Below are 13,699 nucleotides of genomic sequence, written 5' to 3'. Positions count from 1 at the left end.
TGTGTAAATGCCACCTGCAATACAGGTGAGTATACTTGTGGGGTGTTGAAGTGAAAGCTCCTCTGGACTCAGCCCCAGAGGGAAGCCAAAGCACAGGGGTTGAATTAAAACCTTTGGATAAGCTGAGATACATGAAGTCACACCAAAGTGAAATAGAAATAGAGATTTTTAACTTTTAGTAGGAATATATGCTAAGTGCCTTAAACATTAAAAAGCTGCAACAGAGACCTTAAACACAGTTCTTACTGCAGCAGTGTTACCTTTTCACAGAATTCTTTACTTTAGACAAAATATAGATAGAATTATACTGTTCACATTTTTTAGATAGAGTGTTCACATAAACAATAAGAGTTGATAGAAACTGTATAAGCAAATCTGTGTAATACCTATGTAACACTTGTGTATGACTTACGACTGTTGGACTTAGACCAGGATAGGTTAAGAAAAGGAAAATTAGAACCATGTGTTAATCTTATTGGTCAATTAACAAATATAATCCACACTTCTGTGAGAAAAAATATAGAGCATATAGAAGAAACTAGAATTAGAAGAAGAAACTGTTTTCTGCCTGCTGTTTGCTGTTGCTGCTTGCCTTTATCATGTAACCCCCTTCGAACTCTGCCTTCAAGAAAGATATGAGAGTATGAAATAAAGAACTTAGCAGAACAGCAGTCTCCTCTGCTCTCTTACCCTGGTCCGAGAAGGAAGGGTAACCCATCCAAGCTCAACAATGGAGTCCTGTTGTTTACAGACCAGCAGGTCAAGCTGGAAGGGAGCGTTTCCATCTCTATCCTGGCCTCTTCAGGACCATTTAGGTACTCTATAAAATATGTATAATTGAGCCAATAAGTGGCTAGCTGCAAGAAATTCTGCTGCACTTCAGGCATGCTAAATAGATTGAAGTTGGCAATGGTGCTCATTTTAGAGCCTCAGCTACCTTCTTCTGGCCCCTTCGTTCTTGAGGGGATCAAGAGCATCCATTTGTATAAAGTCTTCCATCCAAAGCACAGTTAGTAGCGTCTCAGGCTCTGAGTGTGACTGTAAGGAATCAACAATGTGACTGATGATTTTTATTCGTAATATTTTATTTATATATGAGAAGGCTGATTCCCACCACCAGAGATGGTTGCATAGGATTAGCACGATTTAGTGACAGTATTTTGAGTTGTCCTAGAGGAGCTCTCAAGAGCTCTTTCTGACAAGAACCTTAGATTTGTACCTATCTGGAAACATTTGACAAAGATTTCCAGGCAGTAGCTGGTTTTGGACAATTTGGAAAACTAGCTCTTAAATCCCTAACTTTAGACAGAAGATACTGTATATGTCCATAGTAGAATATTAGCAGTGAAATAATAATGAACTTTATTTTTTCCCTCTACTTGGATGGGATTCAACCCAAAATGTGGGGAAGGACATGGGATCTGTAACGAACAGTTAGATGAATATATACAATTAATACTTCGTGGCAGATTAAATGTACTAATTCTCAACATCATTGAAAGTTTTTGAGATTTTTTTAAAAGACGGTAGCAAGGCTTGTTTATTTTAAATTTGTTATTATTCAAACTTTCTAACCAGAGGTGAGCAAATACAATATAGTGTTTAATTCTAGATCACAGGTGCAGATATTCATTGTTCACTTTGTGAGTTTCCTTGAATTTCTTTTTATGTTTTAGCGTAGGAGTTACTGTGAACATCAGACTGTAATCCAAGCTCTATAAGGTCTCTGAGAGTACAGTTTTTGTTGAGATCCATGAGAACTGAGCTTTTTTTTAAACTATACCTTAGCTTGCTTCATAAGTTTTCAGCTAACCTTTGAAGTTTTCCTTCATCAGCAATTAATCCCTTTTTATTAGTTTCACATATTTCTCCATAGATTGTCACATCTGCTCCACAGAAACAAGACAGGTTTAAGGATGTTGCTAGTTGGTGACTAAAAATATGCACACTAAATACAAGCCCTTTGTCCATACATTTTCCTTATGTGCAAAAAACTATACATATGAAGTGCTGGAATTTCTGGAAAAATTCAGTGTAAAACTCAGTACATCATATCCTTGAATAAAATCTGTAAAAGCGTATAATGATAAACTCTGAATCCCAGTGAAGCTCCTTCCAATTTCTAACTAAACCAAATAATGCTTCTAGGTACTGTGCTGAGCATGTCCTTATGATGCTTTTGTCAGTCCAGAATACCTCAGTTAGACAGTAATTAGGACTGCGAAAAGAACATCTGTTTACAGTCACCATATCTAAGCATAATTTTGCTTAATGACATAGCTTCTGTTTGAGTACAAGGGCAGTTAAAACCAAGAGGAAGATTTCACTGCTTTTTAAGGTCAGTTTGCACTCTGCTTGCCTTTGTGCTGTGATGCCTTTTCCTGGTCTTAAAATCAAGACTCAAACATGGTTAGAAGGGATAAAGGGGTTTATTTTTTATTTTAAGGATCCTTAGGTGCACCACGCCTGGGTGGAATGCGCCGAAATGCACACCACAATGCACACCCACAATCGATTGAGTATAACATTATAGGTCTTACTAATTAGCATACCTATCAAAGATTCCCCAATGGGAGGCTCAAGTGAGCCCCCCTCCCCGAGGGACCTTCCCCTTGATGTTTCTATCTTAGTTTACAAAATGTGTTGTAGAGAGGACCTTGGTGTCTGGGGCCTTCTGATCCCTAACTACAAGGCTTCTAAGATGTTTAGTCTCCTAGCTTGACAAATAAGTCTAAGAATATAGGCTAAAACCCACTAAGAATACAAAAGCTATTAAAAGGTATATAAAAGGAGTATAAGAGAAAAGGCAAAAAATCATCATGGCATCAACACAACACAGTCTGAAAAATCACCATGCACTACACTCCTTTCCAAGCCATACTGCTTCCTCCCTCAAGCATATTAGCAGAGGTAGATTTCGAGTTACTTATCTAAAATGACTTCTAGACAAGTAAAATTTTTCCCACAACTGGATGAGAATGGGAGCAGATGATTATTGGCCTTTGTAGATTCTGCTTGATTTTGCAGGCACCTGATATTCTCTAGCCCTTCTTGGGGCACCATTTTCATATCTTGAATATGGAAGGGAATGAAGCTCTTGCACATCTTGCTTCTGCATGTCAAATAACCCTCACCAGTTTGACACAGGGGTTTGCAGTCTGTTCCCTGCTATGAAGTCTGGATTCAAAGAGACTGGTACAGCTATAAAGCACCCTGTTAAAATATATATATTCTGGCTGAAATTTTGTCCTGCTCAAAATAGGCTTGATACCGCTGCTCTAACGCTTTCCTCTTTGGTTCTTTTTCTGCTAGGTGACCACTCACTAATATGGGTCATTCTGTAGAGTTGCATCTTTAGACTTGAGAAATGCTTTGGCCCTTGCCAAAAAAAATGGCATAGGAAAAGTGGGCTGTGAGAGCAGGGACATCTTACAGAGTCTTCTACAAGGCTCTTGCATTTTCATACGTAAGTGTACTGTTTGTGTGTGTTTGCATTGGGGTTTTTTTAAAAAAACTCGTTTCTTTGCTTACTGGGGAGCACTTGGATTCACTCACATGTTTTAAATCAGTGTTGCAGGGATGGGAGGAAGCCCAAAAAGTGAAGGACACAGACATGCATTTCTTTTTCTTTCATCCTAGAAATGTGACTTAAAAGTTAAACCTTTACCTTAAAACAGAAGTAATACACACTTTCTCTACCAAAACAAAGCATCACAAATTGATGTTTGCAGCCAACACATGCTGGAGTGTCTGACAACATACTTGACTAAAATCTACCATTTTTCTCTTTCCAATTTTCGTGCAGAGTATCAGACTAGATCTTAAGGATAAAACTTTTAGAGATATATAAATTATTCTGCCACCATGGGTGCATGTTATGACATGTATGAGAAACGTATGGCAACCTGTATGTGATTCCGTGAATGTACCAATACTTCTTTCCCTTAATTGTGTCCTTGAAACAAGAAAAGAACATACCTAAACTTTACATAGACACATGGACTATATCTAGTGATAAATACATGAGTAATGATTTTAGGATTTCATTTACAGTGAAATTTCACATCATAGTCAAATAAATAGAGAATAGAAATTGGAAAACTGAAGGTAAAAATCAATTCTGTAACATGATAATGAAGTTCTAGGAAATTCTAACAAATTGTCAGAGTTATATGGAAAAACAAGAACATTTGATACACTGTTAGAACAAATATAATTCTGGTATGTCAGTTAAGAGTAAGTAAACTATGTAATATCTTTATTTTTCCATTTAAAATAGTGTGATTTTAAGAAAAACTTCATAAAATTATATAAAACTTCTGCTTTCCTTGTGACTGACTATATTTAGTGAAGGCTCTAGGAATAATTGAACAGAAATCATCACACAGGTTGTATAGGTTTCCTCCCACTAATCATAGCGAAAGTCAGGAAATAAATGCAGATGTGGTAAACTTCCAGAATTTTGCTGATGTATTGTGTTGCCAACCAATCTTGTTGCAATAAATTATCTTTATTCACTGATGTTTCCAAAAATGGTTACCATATTCTTCAGGACACATCAGTGTCTGAGAACGTTAGTGTTTTAATCCATACTAGAAGAGAACGGCAATGAGAAGAGGATTTCATGTTCCCAGGCTTTTATTGCCCTCTGATATCCATTCACAGTGAATCAAATGTATTCTTGTTCATGACCTGCTTTAAAACAAATCAGCAGACAACGAGCCTTTCCAGGGAAACACTGGACTTGTACAGTGATTAAGATGCCATCCAGCCCTTGGCAGCTCCTGGCCAGCATTGGGAGCACATGGGAGGTTTTATGATTGGTTGTGGAGAAAAAGCTGTGCAGGTGGAAAAAGTGGAAGAGTGGAAAGAGTGGGAAGTATAACTGCCTCATGCTGGCTCTGACTTGAATATTCTTGACTGCATCTTCAGAAGCAGCGCTCACTAACTGACTGGAGCATTTAGAAAGAAAAGCTGTCTTTTCTGTGAACTGTAGATCAAGTCTCAGTCTTGTTAGTTTAATGTTTCCATGGGAACATTGTGCATATTTATTCTATATAGTTGAACGCAGACTCTGGATTCAGACAAAGTTACATTTCATCCTAGAAACAAGTTATCATTTAAAACAATGAGTTAAAACAATGAGTATGCAGAGCTACTGTACTGTATGTGCTTTTTTGTGGTATATCAGTCCAAACACTGAGTCACTTCCAATTGATAGTTGACTAGAAATAAACTACAAATGTGTCTTGAAGCCTGCCCATTTATCAGTCAGACTTTTTTTTATGAGCAACCCTTCAGACTACAAAAGGAAACTTTCTTCAAGCACTATAGATTATATGTACTCAGCCACAAGTTATGGTAATAGCATCTGTAGAAAAACATGCTTTGTAGATCTGTCTGGCTTCTCCTTCTCATCCTTAAGGCCTCTAGGAATCTCAGTAAAATTCAGGCTGCAAATTAATTGTGACTGTATGTTTTGCATGATTGCAAATTTGGAGTTTATCCCAATGTGCCGGTTTGGGAAAATTTGGAGGAAAACAGCCTCTGATAGAAGGCAGGTTACAACCAGCCCTCCCCAACCAGGTTCAGGAAAAAATAAATTTTCTTCAAAGGAAAGTGAAAGAGATAAAAACTATTTATTTAAGAAACACACAGGAAAAGGACAATAATGCTAAATAATAAAACCTCTCGCTCTGCTGAGAGAAAACCTGGGAAAATTTCAGAGTCCTTCCGTAGATCTCTGTCCCCCTCCTTGGAGTTGGGTCGTGGTGGTGGGCCCACCTCCAGGGCCAAGGCCTTGGTGGAAAGTTCTCCCAATGTATTCTGATGTTGAAACTGTCCAGCGGAGAAGAAGGGAAAAATCAGAGTCCCAGGAAAACAAAGGTCAACTCTCTGGAGGAAAAGGAGCTGAAAAACTGGCCAAAAGCTGGCTGGAAAAATAAAAGCAAGCAGGGTGCTTCCTCCTGCTCCTGCCGCTGCTGAACGCAGAGAGGAGTCTGTGTGTATATCTGTGTGTCCTTGAAACAAAAACTGTAAGCTGCTTTTAAAGGTTTGCTGGGTTTTTTTCTCACCCCCCTCTCAGGCTCAGTTTAAAGGCATAGAAAGGCACAAAATTAATTTCTGGGCATAGGGCAGTGATATGGGATACACATCATAAAGTCACCCCAAGACAAGATAAATTTTCAAACCATCTATAAAATTAAGTTATACCAAATGTGAAACTGAGGGACAAGTGGAATAGTCTGCATTATCCAAGTGTCATGTCGTATTAGAGGAGCCAATGAACTGCAGCAGTGTTGGATACAAATGAGCATTACCAGAACACTCAAGCACTAATGTGGTACTGTGGGAACTGTTAATGGTATAGATATTTCTGATACTGCAGTGACTGGCTGAAAACAGACAAAATAGCAAAGAAAGGACAACAATAAGCATGCTGTTGAGGATTAATTCTATATGGCTTTTTAACTGCCTGTTGCAAAACATTTGTACTACTGGCTTACTGAGGTATGTTTTCATTACTGCTGTTATGCTTCCTATTTATCTCCATTTTTTGCTACTGACTTGTCAATGACTCATTTCACCAGATATTTTATAACTGTGTTAGCAGAATAATTGCAACTGGATTGCCAATGTGAGAGGTGTTACTTATTGCTGTATTTAAGGAATTTCTTGTTGGGGTTTCAGTTTAGTCTTAGGTTTTTTTCTGTTAAAGGAATTTTCTCCCATATGCATGTTGCTAGGGGACAAATAGCTGTACTTAAGAAAGACAAAAAGGGGAGTGGGGCGGGCCTGGCTACTCCTTTGTCTACACCTGGGTGTGGGGGCAGTTCGCTCTGAGCGTCCAGAGAGAGAAGCTGCAGAGAAAGGAGCTGCTGCTTCTTTCTTTTTGGCCGTTCTTTCTTCCTGCTGGAAACAACGCCGGGACCCCAAAAGCCGCTTTCCCTGCCCTGCTGGAGGCCGAGCTGTGGCTGCCCTGCCCCGCTGCTGCTTCGAGCTTTCGCTACGCTGTAGCCCTGCTCGCCCTGCCTGCCTGGGCCTCCGTGGGGTTCTCCCATCTGGATACATCTCGCCTGCCACCCGGGATTTGCGTTCGTCCCTGCCGCTCCAGCCTGCCGCTCTAGCCTGCCGTTCCAGCCTGCCGTTCCAGCCTGCTGTTCCTGAGAGTCCGGGATCGGCTGCCCAGGGGTTTGTGAAGCCTTTGTTCCATCCCTTCCCGGGATCCCAGGGCACCGGTGCCGCGTGCTCCCCGAGCTCGCTCCGGAGCGCCCCCTGCAGCCGCGGGGGAACCATCGCACCTGCCCTGCTCACCGGGAGCCGCCAGCGCCCCTGCCGGCTGCGAGCGGAACTGCACCCGAGGGGAAAGTGCCTGACAGCCAAGAAGGCTGGGACTGGGTTTGTGTTTGCTGTTACTGCCATAGTTGTTGTTGTTTTGTTTGACTGGTTATATATATATATATATATATATATATATATATATATATATATATAGTAAAGAACTGTTATTCCTATTTCCCACATCTTCGCCTAAAGGCCCTTGATTTCAAAATATAATAACTTAGAGGGGAAAGGGGTTATATCTGCCACTTCAAGGGGGGGCTTCTGCCTTCCTTAGCAGACACCTGTCTTTCAAAACCGAGTCATTTGTAAAACCAGAGACATATCTCACAGGTATGAACTGTACTCACAAGATGGTAGTTGTGCATCAGACAAATGAGAACTATGCCCCAGTCTCTTCCAATGCAGTGTTATTGATATCCAGTATAAATTAAAAATAGTCTTCCACAACATTTTCAGCCAGGTATCTTTTTAAAATAGTTTCCTCACTAAGGTTTGGAATATATTTATATTTGGTACTTGAAATAGAAATGTACAAAGCTTGAAATGCACACTTCGGAAAGCCAAGATATGACTTGGAAACATACCAGTGGAAATTCATTTCAACCATGAAGCTATAAATTCATATGTAAGAAACAGAAGAGGAACAATACAGTACCATTAGATATATGATTATCTGAGAATTTATTGACAAACAAATAATCAGTGTTTCATTTAAATGCAGGTATTTCTGAGTGTCTCACAAATAATGTCTAGATATTTGAAGAACATCTACTATCTCTATTTTTAACATATAATTCTAAAAGCCAGCAGCTGATTATTTGGGGGAGAAAAAAAGGGTTGTAATGAAAAAGATCCCAGAACTCTGCTTATTGTTCCACAAAATAAACTGTCATGGGGGCTTCATGATAGAAGACCTACTACTAAGTATGAACAGCACCACAGAGCTCATATCATTAAAGCAACCATTAAGGTAAATCTATGTAGTTTCTTTTTGTTAGTAATATCTGCCTGGTGAGCTTTGAGGTTTGTTTTGTTTTTTCATTTTCCCTATCAAGCCTCTTGTGGTATATTTACACACTACAACTGTCAGAAACATGTTTAGAATCTGAAGAAGGGTCGGAAGGAGGATCCAGGAGACTACAGGCCAGTCAGCCTGACCTCGGTGCCTAACAAGATAATGGAACAGATCATCTTGAGTGCCATCACATGGCACCTACAAGATGGACAGGGTATCAGACCCAGCCAGCATAGGTTTAGGAGGGGTAGGTCATGCTTGACTGACCTGATCTCCTGTTACGACCAGGTGACCTGCCTGGTGGAGGCAGGAAAGGCTGTGGATGTTGTCTATCTGGACTTCAGCAAGGCCTTTGACACTGTTTCCCACAGTAAACTCCTGGAAAAGCTGGCAGCCCACGGCTTGGACAGGTGCACTCTTTGGTGGGTTAAGAACTGGCTGGATGGCCAGGCCCAGAGAGTGGTGGTGAACGGTGCTGCATCCAGTTGATGGCCAGTCACTAGTGGGGTCCCCCAGGGATCTGTGCTGGAGCCAGTCCTGTTTAACATCTTTACTGATGACCTGGATGAGGGGATTGAGTCCACCATCACCAAATTTGCAGATGAGACCAAGCTGGGAGCATGTGTCAATCTGTTGGAGGGTAGGAGGGCTCTGCAAAGGGCCCTAGACAGGCTGGATAGATGCACCAAGTCCAACAACATGAGGTTTAACAAGTCCAAGTGCCAAGTCCTGCACTTTGGCTACAACAACCCCCTGCAGTGCTACAGGCTGGGGACAGAGTGGCTGGACAATGGCCAGGCAGAAAGGGACCTGGGAGTGTTGGTCAACAGCCAATTGAACATGAGCCAGCAGTGTACCCTGGTGGCCAAGAAGGCCAGCGGCATCCCGGCCTGTATCAGGAATAGCGTGGCCAGCAGGAGCAGGGAAGTCATTCTTCCCCTGTAATTGGCACTGGTGAGGCCACACCTTGAGTGCTGTGTCCAGTTCTGCGTCCCCCAATTTAGGAAGGACATTGAGATGCTCAAACACGTCTAGAGAAGGGCAACAAGGCTGGTGAAGGGTCTGGAACACAAGTCCTGTGAAGAACAGCTGAGAGAGCTGGGGTTGTTTAGCCTGGAGGAAAGGAGGCTCAGGGGAGACCTTATCACTCTCTACAACTCCCTGAAAGGAGGTTGTAGCCCAGTGGGGGTCGGTCTCTTCTCCCATGCAATGACTGACAGGATGAGAGGACACAGTCTTAAGCTGCAGCAGGGAAAGTTTAGGCTGGACATCAGAAAAAAGTTCTTTATAGAAAGAGTGGTTGGGCATTGGAATGGGCTGCCCAGGGAGATGGTGGAGTCACCATCTCTGGACATGTTTAATAAAAGACTGGATGTGGCACTCAGTGCCATGGTTTAGCTGATGAGGAGGTGTTCGGTTAGGTCAGAGGTTGGACTTGATGATCTTTTCCAACCTAGTTCATTCTGTGATTCTGTGATCTGTCTATGAGTACATTATCAGAGTTTAGTCCATGGACCCAAGCAATCAATGCTGTTGTAGAATAATTTGTTATGGGGTTGACCTGTGTCTAGTGTGGCGGGGAAAATTACACAATAATGTATTACAGCCAGACAGACCTGTGTGTAGGTACAAAAATGCTGTTAGCGGGATTTTCTTGCTATTTTCTAAGTCCGTGAGAGACTTTTCTCTCATGCAGAAGAGGTAGCAGGGAATGTAAACAACCAAGCCACCTGCAACCTTGAAAAGTCTTGCTTATGGTATAGTAGAAAAATATTTTGACAATGGATGTTTTAGGATTTTAGCCAATCACCCCAAAGCGGTGGCTGGTCCTTTGTCCAATTAGACTATGAAGAAAAAAGTCTATAAAAGGGTTTGTAAAATCAATCAATCAATCAATCTTGCTGCACAATTCCTGCCTGCTGGATCTTCTCTCCTCCTCCTCCTTATGGCTGCGGGACATGGTGATATACCCTAGGGCCCAGGCCTGTGGTAATATTTGGTGCTGCCCGACGTGATCTGCACTCTCTGACGTGTCCTGCATGCTGCAAGCCAAGCCGAATTCCTCTAGAGGTACGCTGTTCCCCTTCCCTCCCGGGACCGGGAGGTCAAACAGGACTGAGAAATGGCGAACAGCGGCTCACAAACCGACGCTGTGGTACTGGTCTGGAAAGGTGTGTTTAGTATAATGCATACCTCCATTCCTGAAAACTCAGTTCAGGAATTATTAGACTGGGCTACTTTAAAAGGGATTTCCATGGACAGAGATACTGCCCTGGACTTTGCCTTATGGCAGGAACTCGGCTGTGCTGTCCGACATGAGCTCCCGACTGGGGACCCAGCAGCGTTAGAATTATACAAAACCTGGCGTTTGTTATTTATCCTGCTGACAGACCTTGACTGTGACAGCAGGGCTGGATTGCCTATTTCAGTGATGAGTGACTGAGGAATGTCCGAGGGGGACCCCGCTGACTGGGCTTCTGGGGCAAATGATGGTGGATTCGGAATAACCCCCCCGGCTCCACAGACAGAGCCTGCGCCGGCTCACCCTGCACAATCGCAGGACTCCGCGGCCCCCAGGGACACCGCACCAGCAGAGGCGGGGGGTCAGGGCAGCAGGAGGGCGCACAGCCTGCCTTACCGCTCAGCTCAGCGGCGGCCACAGCTTATCCAGGGCCACAAATTAGCGGCTTAGCGAATTGGACCCCTAGAGCGGCTCCTAGCCCAGTTGCGTATGCACCTGGATGTAACTTCTTAGCCGCCGTAGCGCCAGGCGAGACTGCACCAAGACTGCCTGGGTGTGGTCCGCTGCCCTCCTTGGCGCTGGACTATTCTGCACAGTCGCAGAACCGAGCCATCGACCTTTTAATACAGCATCTGCCTTTGCTGACAGAGTTACTGAACATATCCCGAAGGCTGGAGGACCTGTTCAGCTTGCTACTGGTGCGGATGCCAGAGCCACCCTGCCGCGCAGGGTGCGCTGGGCCCGCGCCGCCCACGCTGCCCGCAGGAGACGCAGCTCCAAAGCAGGAAGCGGCGCGGCCAGCGGAAAACCCAGAAGTAGCGCTGCCACAGGAAAACCTGGAAGTGGCGGCAACTGCGGAGTGGCGGCAACTGCAGAGCGGCGGCCGGGGGCGGCAGCGCCGAATGCGGCCAGGGAGCGAGAAACAGCAGCGGTTTCGGCAGCAACCGCGCCGAACGCTGCCGTGGTGCAAGAGACAAGCGCGGCGCCAAGCGCGGCTGTAGCCCCACAGATGGCAGCAGCGGCTCCAGTACCGGTTTGGTTGGGACCGGCTGAGACGGCCTCCCGTAAAGAAGCTGCTGTTCAATCTGCAGTTCAGCTAACTGCAGTCTGTACTGTCTGTTCTGGCTCTAGTGAACTTAGCCAAAGTGCTCCTCTCTGTCCATTTCTGTTCGCTCCCAGTACCTCAGAGTTGCCTTTGCCTGATGACTCATCGTCAGGCAGTGAGGCAGATGAGGTTTTGGCCCCAGGTCGTAAGGCGACTGTACCCAGGCAGCGAAGGAAAAGGCTGCGTCGGTCTTGCCCCTGGACCTTTCAGGACTGCACAGTAACAGCGCGTCCGACCCATTACAGTCGCTTCTTAGAGTCAGTTAAGATGCGAGCATTGGAGGAGGGTGACTGGAGGTTATTGGAAACACTTGGAATGCCAAATAGATTTGAGGATTCTGGGCGTAACCGGGAAGCTGTTAAACTTCATCCACAGAAGTTCAGGATGGTAGTGCTTCCCCAAAAGGGGAGATCCAAGCTTTCCCAGTGTATAAGGCTCTCCCAAATTCAGGCAAGTGTGATAAGCATGAGGTAATTGCTTGGAAAGTTGCCCAGGACCTGCAATCCAAGGTGGCACAATATGGGCTAGGTTCTGCTGAGGTTATGCAGATAATAAGAGTGATAAATACAGATTTGCTTTCTCCTTTTGATATCAGACACTTAGATCAAATTCTATTTCAACCTGTACAATTTACAGTTTTTGAGAAAACCTGGAGAAAGCTGGCCGGCAAGACTGCATTAGCAAATATGCAGCTCCCTGCTGCTGATCCTAGACGGACAGCAGGAATGGATGCTTTGATGGGGACTGGTTCCTTCTCTGATCCCAATCTACAGGGTACTTTGTCCTCTAGCGTCCTGCAGAAAGCTCAACAGGTTGGCATGGCTGCCCTGTTGAAAACCACAGAGTTGTCTGTGCCTAGAAAGCGATATACTGAAATAGTTCAAGGGAAATCAGAGTCATTCCTCTCTTTTGTAGAGAAAGTCGCTGCTTCTCTCGAGAAGCAGCTTGAGAATGACGGGTTAAGACAGTTGTTGTTAAGGCAGTTAGTGAGAGATAACGCAAATGAGGAGTGCAGAAAAATCATAGATGCCTTACCAGGGGACCCTGAGGTAACAGACATGGTCGAAGTCTGTGCTAAGGTGGGATCTGGGAACCAGAGAAGGCCTGCTTTGGCTGTGTTCCTGCAGCCTGTTCACACATCTTCTGGTCGTGAACCAAAGCAACCAAAACAGGTGAAGAAACGGAAGCGGCCTAAGCCGAGACAAAAAGAGAACACACCGATCCCCTAGTGCAAGAGGTGTGGCAGGCCAGGGCATTGCTCGGACTACTGCAGATCCCAGACTCATGCCAATGGTCGGCCGTTGCTGGGAAACTTCCGCCGGGGTGCAAGGAGGAGGAATTGCTCTCTGATGCAGTCGCTCCCCCAGAGAGTGGCACAGGTACAGACACAGGCCTACCCAGCCACCCTAGAGATGGCACCCAGGGATCAGATGGTTTTGACGTCCACACCGCAGCCGCAGTCATATTAGACTCTAGCGGTATTTACAAGGTTCCCTTGGATGCATATGGACCCTTAGCCCAGGGATCCAGTGCGATGCTGGTGGGAAAACCTGATGTTGCCCATCAAGGAATCTTAGTGCACTCAGGAGTTATTGATGCTGACTTTAAAGGTCAGATTTGCGCTATGGTCTCCACTCAAAAACCCCCTGTAACTATTCCTGAAAAGACCTGCCTTGCTAAATTAGTGCCTTTTAAGTCTTGTGTCCCCAGGATAGAACAACAAACTCATGAAGATAACGGCAGTGGATCTACGGGACTTCCGCAGGCCTTCTGGACTGCAGACACCTCTGACCAAAGGCGACAGATTACATGTACCCTGATCTTGCTGAATGCCCGTCCCTCCCAGACTCAGCTTCGAGGTTTGATTGATACGGGTGCTAATGTAACTATCATCTCCTTCTTTGCGTGGCCTCCCTCATGGCCTTTAGCCCCTGTGGGATCGGCCATCGCAGGAGTAGGAGGAACCACACAGAGCTGTTTAAGCGAACGGCCT

Source organism: Corvus hawaiiensis, chromosome 6 (genome assembly GCF_020740725.1).
Source record: "Corvus hawaiiensis isolate bCorHaw1 chromosome 6, bCorHaw1.pri.cur, whole genome shotgun sequence".
NCBI lineage: Eukaryota > Metazoa > Chordata > Aves > Passeriformes > Corvidae > Corvus > Corvus hawaiiensis.
Note: the sequence above shows the minus strand (reverse complement) of the source record.